Source organism: Macrotis lagotis, chromosome 1, assembly GCF_037893015.1.
Source record: "Macrotis lagotis isolate mMagLag1 chromosome 1, bilby.v1.9.chrom.fasta, whole genome shotgun sequence".
NCBI classification, from domain to species: Eukaryota; Metazoa; Chordata; class Mammalia; order Peramelemorphia; family Peramelidae; genus Macrotis; species Macrotis lagotis.
The window spans coordinates 54,822,991-54,834,042 of NC_133658.1; the positions used below are offsets into that span (position 1 = coordinate 54,822,991).

At 40.6% G+C, this 11,052-nt stretch overlaps 1 protein-coding gene across 1 annotated transcript in view; it reads right to left on the bottom strand.

Annotated features, from left to right (window-relative positions):
- JPH3 (junctophilin 3) overlaps window positions 1-11,052 on the bottom strand; it is a 189,532-nt gene that overhangs the window by 57,601 nt on the left and 120,879 nt on the right. The window lies entirely within an intron of this gene.

The window sequence follows — 11,052 nt, forward strand, 5'->3', positions numbered from 1 at the left end:
CCAGGTTTCAAATACTGTCTCATTTACTTAAAAGCCAAGTGAACCTGAGCAAATCTATCCTCACTTATAAACTAATGGCCCCAAAAGCTTGGTGCTCTCTCCACTGCACCACCTAGCTACCCATTGTTTCCCCTGCCCCTTGATAAGATGTCAGTTCCTTGAAGCCAGAGATTACTGTGTTTTGGTCTTTATACACTTAACACAGGTCTGGCACCTCATCAGTGTTTATTGAAATAAAGTTCCTAGGGAGCTGTCCTTGGTCCCTGAGCTGTCCAGCACAGAACTGCAGAATCCTAGATAGAGAGTCGAGAGGGAGCTAACAGTCATTCAGTCAGCTAGGGGGAAATGAAATAAGTATTTATATGGAACTTAAAGGCACTATGCTAAATGCTTTGTAAAACAATTTTTTGTCATTTGATCCTCACACCAACCCTGTGAGGTAGATTCTATTATTACTCTCATTTTGTGGTTGAGAAAACTGAAGCAAACAGAGGTGAAGTGACTTGCCCAGAGTGACACAAATAACAAGTATCTGAGGTCAAATTTGAACTCAAGTCTTCCTGACTCCAGGCCCAGTGCTCTATCCATTGTGCCTTCAGCTGCCAACAAGAATTTTTTGATTAAGTGACTGACTTTACTGAGAGGAAAACTGAGGCATAGAGATGATGAAAGGATTTGTCCAAGGTTACATAGGTAGTAAAGAGGCAAAGCTGAGATTTGAGTCCAGAATATCTGGCTTCAAACCCTCAGCAACTCTTCCCATTGCATGAAGCATTTTTATCAATGACTGCATTGAAGTCACAAATAGCATGCTTAACAAACTGGAGAATGACACAAAAATAGGAGGGCTAACAAATATGGTAGATGACAAGAGTCATAATTCAAAGAGACATTAAAATGCAATTTTTTAAAATGACTAAATATTACAAGAAGAAATTTGGGAGTAAGTGTAAAGTTTCATAATTGGGTTTAAAAAATCAGCTGTACAAATACAGACTGGGTGAAGTATGCCTACACATTCATTCTCATGAAAAAGATCTGAGAATTTTAGAGGATGTCAGGTTCAAAATGAGTTAATAGTTTAACCTGACAGCCATAAAAGCTTACCTGCTCTTCAACTAAAGTAAGAGAAACATAAGATGTAGAGGTAAAATAGCTAGGTGGCACAATGAATAGATCATGGGCCTGGAATCAGTTAGACAAATCTAAACTCAGACATTTGCTAGCAGTGTGACCCTGGGCAAGTCACTTGATCTGTAAAGTGAGTTACAGAAGGAAATGGCAAACCACTCCATTATTTCTGCCAAGAAAATCCCATAGAATTGGTGTTCTGTGGTCCATGGGGTCACAAAGAGTCACTGTTGAAAGACTAAATAATAACAGAGATCAACACCTTCAGGCTCACAACCCAGTAGTCATCCCAGATTTTTCATTATCTCTCATTCCCACTCCCATATCTAGGCTGTTGCCAAGATTAGTTGTTGTTCACCTTTATCATATCTCTACACACACACACACACACACACACACACACACACACACACACACACACCCTTCTCTCTATGATACAATCCCTCATCCCAGTGCAGACCCTTATCACCTCACTCCTGGACTATTGTAATAGTTGCTGGTAGGTTCCCACACTACTCCATGCTCCAGTTAGCCACCAAAGTGATTTTATTAAAGTGCAGAATCCAGTAATAATCTCAATCTCTCTCTCTCTCTCTCTCTCTCTCTCTCTCTCTCTCTCTCTCTCTCTCTCTCTCTCTCTCTCACCTCCAGGAGCAAATACAAAATTCCCTGGAATTGAAAGTCCTTCATAAATACTTTTCTAAACCTTATTCCCCAACACAGACTCTTGGATCCAGTGACATAAGCCTCCTGGCTGTTCTATGAACAAGGCATCCCATTTCTAGGCTCCATGCATTCTCTCTGGCTATTCCCCATTTCTGGAATGCTCTCCCTCCTCATCTCTATCTTCTGCTCTTCCTTGCTTCCTTTTAAAATTCTTTTTTTATTACATTACAAAAATTTTACATACAGAATAAGAAAAGAAAAAAGGTCTATGTACACAGTAGATCATAAGAGAGGAATTAATAAAAACAATGAATTTCTATTTCAAGAAGACCTATATAATGATTCTATACAATGTTTTCAAAGTTGCTCAACTTTGCTTCCTTGTAGGTTTTCTTTTGTTCTCTGTTCACTCTTTATATATATTTTTCCCTCCCTCTCTCCTGTTCTGCCCTAAAAAGTCTACAATTATATATATATATATATATATATATATATATATGTATACACACACACACACACACACACACACATACACCTTAAAAAGCCACCCAGATGTTCCATGCTACTGATTATTCTTTAAAAAATAACACCAAAGACAAAACTCAACTTTTTCTCTTATTTCTTTGGCCTTGGCCCAGTTTCCCACTCAACACTAGCAGTGCCATCATTTCTCTCATTTTCTGGGCCTTAAACTTTAGTGATATCTTTGACACCTCCCACATCCAGTTACTTACTGCTTCTTATGACAATAACCTATCTGTATTTATCCCTTCTCTTTTATTCTTTCTGTTAATTCCTTAGACTGGGTCCTCTCTGCCTCCAGGCTCTCTTCCCTTCAATTAAGCCTACACCTAGTTGCTAAAATGATCTTGCATGCCCACTTCTTAAAACTTCTCAGAATTGCTACTGCCAACAATGCAGAAGTCCTAAAATCTAGTCAACCAGCTCCATGAGAGTAGGGACAGGATCTTTCTAAAATCTAGAACAATGTCCTGCACACTGTAGGGAATTAAAATGTTCCATATAATTCAGTTCAATCCCCTCTGATCACAACCATACCACACCCTCAAAATAATTCATTCATGTACTTGATAGTGAAGTTTTAAATTGTTTTATCAGGTAGAATAAATCTTCTTGTAATGGAAAAAGCATTGGATTTGAAACAGGGGATTTGATTTGAATCCTGGATCTGCTATTTATTTGTATGTCCTTAGACAAGTCACAATGTTTCTGCTCCTCAGCTTCCTCCCCTGTAAAATGGGAAACTGAATTAAAGAATCGCTCTGAGGTTCTCTGTTTTAAATCTTTTACTCCACAGGAGATAAAGTTTAAAACACAAATACCTCCTAGAGAAGGTATATACATATATATATATATATATATATATATATATATATATATATATATATATATATATTACACATACACACACACACACACACATAAATGAGTGATAGCTTGGAAAGAGAACTTGAGTCCACGGAAGACTAGTCCCTCCTGAAGGTTTCAAAATATTTCACGAGCTAGCCAAATCTCCTACATCAAATGACTTCATCCAACTCTGTGCCATTTGTTGGAGAAGGGGTCAGTCATCCTCACCAACTGCCAACCAACTGCTGCACAGGGCAAGCAGGCTGACCTAACTAAAGCAGCAAAGCCTCTGACAGAAAAACCAGAGGTAGCATGGTCTGGGCAAGACAAACTGTTCCTCCCACCTTGACAACCATCTCCTCTCTGACCCTATATCCAAGGGTCTTGGAAATAGCAATGCTTCAAGCCTAATATTTTCTGCCATCATCCTAGAAAGTCACTCCTACAGAGATGTCGCCTGGCAACTGCTCCAGCAGGTATCACAGTCACAGCTATTGAATATCCAGAAAAGACGGTTCTTACCGCCAAACTTTCTGGAGCCATCAAATGGTTCTACATAAGAAACCGATATGATTTTATCAGTAGGAATGACATTAAAGAAGAGGCAAGCATTACCATCTGTGTTGTCACTGTACCCGAAGGACCATGGGACTTTCCATCTGATTCGCAGTCATGTTGTTTCCTTCATCAGAATGAGACTCAGAACTGACTGTCTGTATCTGGTGTTCGGCACAGTGCTGTATACATAGCTCTTAATAAATGCTTTTATTCATTCTCTCTTTCATTCATAAACACTGATAAGTATAAATCTAGCAACTCTATTAAATTTTTTTGATGCCTGTTTTTCATTATTGCTTTTCTCAATATATTTTTTTCCTCTATACTACCCAGACAGCCTCTCACTGCAATAAAGATTTTAAAAGAAAAAAAATTTTAAAGCAATTTACATTAACACACTGCCCAAAATTATTTGACAGTATATATATATATATATATATATATATATATATATAATATTCCATATTCATTGTTCCCTAACTCTACAGTGACTGAAGGGAGGGACATTTTTTCAACTATGTTCCAAGGCCAGGCTTAATCATTATAATACAGAGTTCAGTTTTGTCTTATTGCTCTTTTCATTTACATTATTATAATGGCTGTGCACCAATGGCTTTCCTAGTTCTGATTACTTCACTCTGTATAAACCTTCCCAAGTTTCTCTGAATTATTCTCCTTCATTTGTACACTGCTGTAGCATACCATTACATTCATGTACCACAATTTGTTTAGCCATTGCCCAAATGGATGGGTCCCTACTTTGTTTCCAATTCTTTGGTACCAGAAAAAGCATTTCTGTAACCCTATTAAAATATATTTTAATACATATGTGTGAATATATTTATGTATAAATGACAAAAGAATCTGCTGTTGAATCAATATGGAAGGTCAGTCTCATGTAAGTTCACTGAAGATGAGACAGTGGGGATGGATGGATGGATGGCGGTAATGGTGGTGGTGATGTATATGTCTGTATTCCTGCTCCATATTTTCACTGAGTAGATCTAGAATTGGGATACCTTTGTTGGCATGATATTAATATCTGTTGCTTCTATCTGTGTCCTTCTGCATATGCATTCATTTACTGAACTAACATACAATATTTAGTAACTGTCTGCTCCACAGAATGGGCTACTTATTCTCTGTGTCTGAATTAGGAATTTTCCCTGGGCCCATCCTTCTTTATTACACTCCCTTTATCCATCTGACCAACCCAAGTCTCATCACGAAGCAACCGAGTCATCATACTTTTGTGACACTGATTTTCCTATGATTCTTCTCACTAACCTTGGACTTTACAGATGAAAACATGTTTTCTTAGCCAACAACTTGCCTCTATGTGTTGTCTTCTCTTACTAGCATGCAAGCTCACTGAGGACAGGGACTGTTTTGTTTTCTAGTTTTATATCCATAATAATTAACACAGTGCCTGGCTGTGAAAAAGTAAATGTTTTTCACTGATTTATTCAATTGTATTCTTGTCACATGTGTTTCCCTCCCTTTACCCCACCTCTCCCATACAATTGGGTTGGATGTCAGTTATTTAACTAGGTCAATAGAACATTCTATGGCATGTATATTACTCAAAGCTACCCCTTTGCATGCAATATAAATCTTCCTTAATCTCCACTTAATACCCTTCTCTTTCTTCCAGATACAGCTCTGATGTTTCTTCATTTCAGAAGAATTTTTCAAATCAAGAATTCATAAAGTGTCCAATTTGTATTGGGTACTTTATTAGGAGCTGGATATGCAAAGCAAAACAAGACAATCCCTGCCTTCAGGGAGCTCACAGCCCAAGGAGGGAGACAATACAACAACAATATACAAACAAGATTTATACAGGATAAATAGGAGATAATGAACAGAGGGAAGACACTAGAATTAGGGAAAATTGGGAAGGCTTCCTATGGAAGTCTGAGACTTGACGGAAACCATGGAAGTTAGAAGGCTGAGATAAGGAGGAAGAGAATTCCAGGCCAAGGGTTAGGGGATGCAGTATCTTGGGGTAGGAAGTCTTTGTTACTGGATCCCATTGTAGTTGAGAATAAGATATAAGAAGACTAGAAATGTAGCAAGAGACCAGACTATGAAAGGGTTTTTAAAACCCAACAGGGAACTTTTTTCATCATGGTGGATGAAAATCAACTTCCTAATAAGGAGTCAATGAAATTTATTTAATAAGGGAGTGATGTGATTAATCCTTTACTTTAGGAGGATCACTTTGATGGTTGAGTAGAGGATGGGCTAGAGTGGGAACAGACCTGAAGCAGAGAGGTCAAACAGAAGGTTATTTCAATAGTTTGGGCATGAAATGATGACGGCCTGAATTAAGGTGTTAACAATATCAGAGGGAAAAGGGGGATATTATCAAGCTATAAATGAAAAAACTTGATAACTGACTGACATAGGAAGAGGGAACTAAGAGAATGAGGATTTGAGGATGAGATCTAGATTAAAAGTTTGGGTAACTGGGATGATGGTGCTACAACTGATAGTAAAGAGGCCAAGATTTTTAGAGAAGATTTTGGACATGTTGAGTTTAAAGTGTCTCTCGGACATCTAATTCAAAATGTTGGAATGTATTGAGGATTCAAAGGGAACCAGCACCTATCATGTGAAGGCTTGCCAACCCCCTTTTCAGGACTGCTCATCCATCTTATCCATGGCTCCAAGAAACTGGTGTATATGCAGTAGCCACAGTCCAGTAAAACTGTCTTGACTCATGTGTTAGACCATATTGAGGATAACTTATAGGGTTCAAACTCATCAGTGGGTTGGGATAGCATGTGAAGACATCTCCTGGTAGAATGTGAAGAATGGTCAGACATCAAAGATGCCAAGGTCATTCACTACCTTCTGGGTTATTGGCAGTCATCCTGACTTTTGTCTTGCCACTAGACTTCAATGAAGAAGAGTGAGGTTGATATTTTTATGCCTCACTTAAATCCAATTCATGCCTAAATCAAGACATCACCCCATCTCTTGGTCCTCTTTGAAAATGAAAGACAATGGGGCAGCTAGGTGGCGCAGTGGATAGAGCACCAGCCCTGGAGTCAGGAGTCCCTGAGTTCAAATCCGACCTCAGACACTTAATAATAATGACCTAGCTGTGTGGCCTTGGGCAAGCCACTTGACCCCATTGTCTTGCAAAAAAAAACCTAAAAAAAAATGAAAGACAAACAACAACTGAAGAGATTCAATAAGCAATTAGAAATTTGAGACTGGAAGTCAGGAGAGAGGTTGGGGCTGAACAAATAGTTCTGAAAATTATCTGCACAGAGATGATATTTGAATACATGAGAACTGAGGAGATCACAAAGAGAAATAGCATCAAGGGGGAAAAGATTGCAAAACAGAGATCCTCTTATTTTCCTAATGACAGTGATCTTTCCCTCCCCAAATTGTTTTGTTTTCCTGTGTCTAGAGTTGTCTTTGCACTCTGATCATGTCATACTGCATGTTATTATTGTGTGTGTGTGTGTGTGTGTGTGTGTGTGCGTGTTGAAACAGAGGGATGGTACAGAGAGTTAGAAGGCCAAACTTTCAATTTTCTATCTTATCATCTCTAAAATGAGGTTAGACTAGGTGATTCTCTAGGCTCAAAATCCTTTACAATGAGTGGATCAATCAACAAGCATTAATTATGAGCCATTCTTTATAAGTGATAGCAGGGAACACAAAGAAAAGAAAGACACATGCTCTCTGTCTCTGAGAAGTCCACAGTCTCATTAATGAGAGAATCTGTGCAAACAAATATGTACAACCAAGATTGGTCGTTCCAAAAATCTCTGTAAATTTTAAGACATCCAGGCTTCAGGTTGCATTAAGACTTTTGGAACACCTTGAACATTTTGGATAAATTGGGGACAGTCTCATAGGAAAGGCACTAAGATAGTAAGCTCCTTGAGCTCAAGGTTTGTCTTGTCTTCCAGAATATAATGGAAGGTTCATTTGTATCCCCCAGTAGCTAGCATAGAACAGTAACTTAATAAATACTTGCTAAACGACTGCTAATAGATATTTATTGATCAACGGATTGATGTTTCTCATTGTCTCAGCAACACCTGGCCCTCAGAACAGTATCTTGCCTGGGCAGACACTCTTGATAAAAGTTTATTAAATTAGATCCATATTTGAGGATAACTACTGAGCTCATCTTTCTAGCTCTTCCCACTTTACAAGCTTCTAAAAGGCAAAGACCAGATCTAATCTCCAACTTATTCTACATCTCCAGACTCGATTACAGAATGTTAGATAGACCCTGTGGATGCTAATTGAGAATGCTGAGACTGGTGCCCCAGAGCAAGAGGTCGTCTTAGGGGAAACCAGATCCCCCACCAAGCGACCATCTGTCTCTTTCCTCCCCGCACTCCCCCAACCATATCCTGCATGCTGGGCCTGGGCCCGCCCCACTCACTTTTCCAGCCCTTTCCAATGGGTACTTAGCTTTTCCTGTCCGGGGCTAGAGACACTCCCCAGGCCTTTAGCAACCTAATGACTTGCCAATCAATCTTACAGATGGTTATGGGCCTCTGGAGAAGATGAGATGGGGAGGAAGTGCTAGGAAGCATTAATCTACATCCTGGAGAGAGTCATCTGAGGAAAGGCCTCTTTGGGCAGACAAGGCGACTTCCTGGGTATTTGGTTTTAAAAGCAAAGCAAAGTTGTTTATTCAGACCAAGAACTGAGGGTTTTTTTAAGAAAGACAAGGGCAGGGATGCAAGTAGCAGAAAAACCAGAGGGCTGTATATTTCTGCTGTTGTTTTTGTTGCTATGATTTCTCTTTTTAATCAATGGTGAAAGTAAATTGAAGTCCCAGAGGTTGTATTTCTTTCCCCTCTAAATTTCTTCTAGCTCTATATGTGTCCCCTAGGTATGCCTATATGCACTCCAAACTCAACTTCCAACAGAGCAATACCCAAAGACCCCAAGCTTTAGGGGTTTATATTTTTTGTTTATGTTTTATCTTATTATCATTATTAAACATTTCATGTTGTTTTATATTGTTTCATATCTGGATCATTTAAGTATTTTATAGGATTCTCCCAATGCACACACACACACACACTCACACACAATAGACACAAACCCACAAAATGATTTCCCCAGACATATCGGGGAGCTGGAACGTGAACCTGTATTATCCTTCAAAATCCCAGAGTATTTTCTCTACGTCCATTTATCTTCCTAGATGAATATAAGCTTTTTCAGGGGAGGGATTGTTTTGGTTGTTTTGTCTTCATATTCCCCGTGCCTCAAAGGGTCTGGCACATAGTAGGAACTTCATAAATCCTTGCAGCATGGAATTGACTGGATGGACGGAACACCAGAATGGTAAGCTTATTCTGCTCCAACCTATCACAAGGATACTTTGGTCTCAAGGATAAAAGACTCAGAGAAGATAAGAAGGGTTTAATCCAAACATCAAGGCAAGTCCCCACCCCCCAACCCCCACCAGAAGACTCCTAAGGAAGCCAGGTTTCCTAACCATCTCATGGAGGAGTGAAAAACAAAAGGAGATGGGGACAGCCAGTCACTGAGCATCTAGAAAACAAGTTTCTCTTCTTCAGTTGCCATGGCAACCCCCACCTCTTCCGGGGTGGAGGCCGGTTAGGGACACACACACACACACACACACACACACACACACACACACACACATACAGGCCAGATTGCTTTCCCAAAGCCTTCTCTCTCCGGAGCTAGGTTAAAATCTGGGAGAGCCCCACATGCAGAGGCTGGGCCCTGCTGGCATAGTTTGCTGGCACAGCTCTCTGATAGCTGCATACCACCAAGCCCCCCCGGTATGACTCAAATCCCCGGGGAATCATGATGACTTTCTTTCCCCCTACTCTGTATACTTGCACATGGTTGTTTGTATGTTGGCTCCCCTGTTAGCACGTGATTTCTTTGAGAATGGGGACTGGGTTTTTTTTTTCTTTGCCTTTTGCTGTATCCCCAGAGCTTAGCACAGCCCTAGTAAACCTTTATTAAATGCTTTTTGACTGACTATCACAGCACTTGCTGAGACCTGTCCAGGGCCTCCATTCTGGAAGACAAAGCAAGCGGCAACCAGTCACCTTTCCAGCACAACTACGCTCACTTCTCTGCATCAGCTGCTCTGTCTGAAGAAGATGCTCCTCTCCTTGGTCAAGCTCGTCACCAAGCCTTCACCACCTCCCTCAGCTCCTCCCCACCCTGACTGGAGGTCTGGAGGGCAGATACCAAACTCCTCTGGAGGCCTTTCTTTATATGGGGCAGAAACTGGACTTTTGTGCTCAACTTGTTTCACCACCACCCCTCCCCCCTGCCCAGAACAAGATTCGCAGAACTGTGGGGTCTCCAGGCCATCACTCTCCTGCCTCCTGGGGTACATCATCTGCCTCCATTGAATGGCTAGCTCCTTGAGGGCAGGGATTTTCTTTTTATTAATTGTATCTCCAGGATTTCGTGTCTACTGGCACATCACAGGGACCTGATGCTTATTGATTGATTATCTATCTCAATCTGCTTGAATAATAAGCCCCCAAACTGAGACCTCTGGATGAAGGCCATCCAATTAGTGAAAATGGTGTGTGTTGAGTGTGTAGATCTGTGTGTTGCCATATATGTGCGTGCATGTGTATTGTGTGCATTGTTGATATATGAATAGATGTGTGTGCATGTAAATCATGAGTGTGTGCTGTGTGTGTATTGTATGCATGTGTATGTGCATGTGTGTGTATGTGTGTGTGGCGGGCACATGCATTGTGTGCATGTGGTGTGTGGTGTGTGTCACACATGGTGTGAGTGTATGCATGGGTGTTGGGTACACACACATGTGTGTTGTGTGTGGGTATGTGGCATGGGTGTGCATGTGTACACATGTTCAAACATGACAAATCAATGTCTTAAAAGCTCAACTATCAGACTAGAAGATCTGTGGCCAAATCCTAACTTCCAATTGAGTGTCCAAGTCCCTGCTTCCATTTCCTCATCAATAAAATAAGGGGGGTGGGATGTGATGCTTTCCACGGTCCCTTCCACCTCTAAGATCTCTGGCTCTCATGCCAGCTCCCCCCCCCCACCTTGTCCTCAGCCGTGCCCTGTCCTCTGGCCTCTCTGTATAAAATCTATTTTTTTGTGACTGAGGATAAGCAGAGGCTGAAAGTACCACTCAATTTAGACTCAGCTACTTTTGGAAATCAGGGGGTTTGCAGCTTATAACAAAGGACTTGTTATTTTCCCACCAGGTGTTTATTGCTCTGATAAAACCAGTCCTTAAGTGCCAGTTAAAGAGACTCTTTCCTGAGGCCTGGCTATCGTTATAAAACCAGAGCCTGC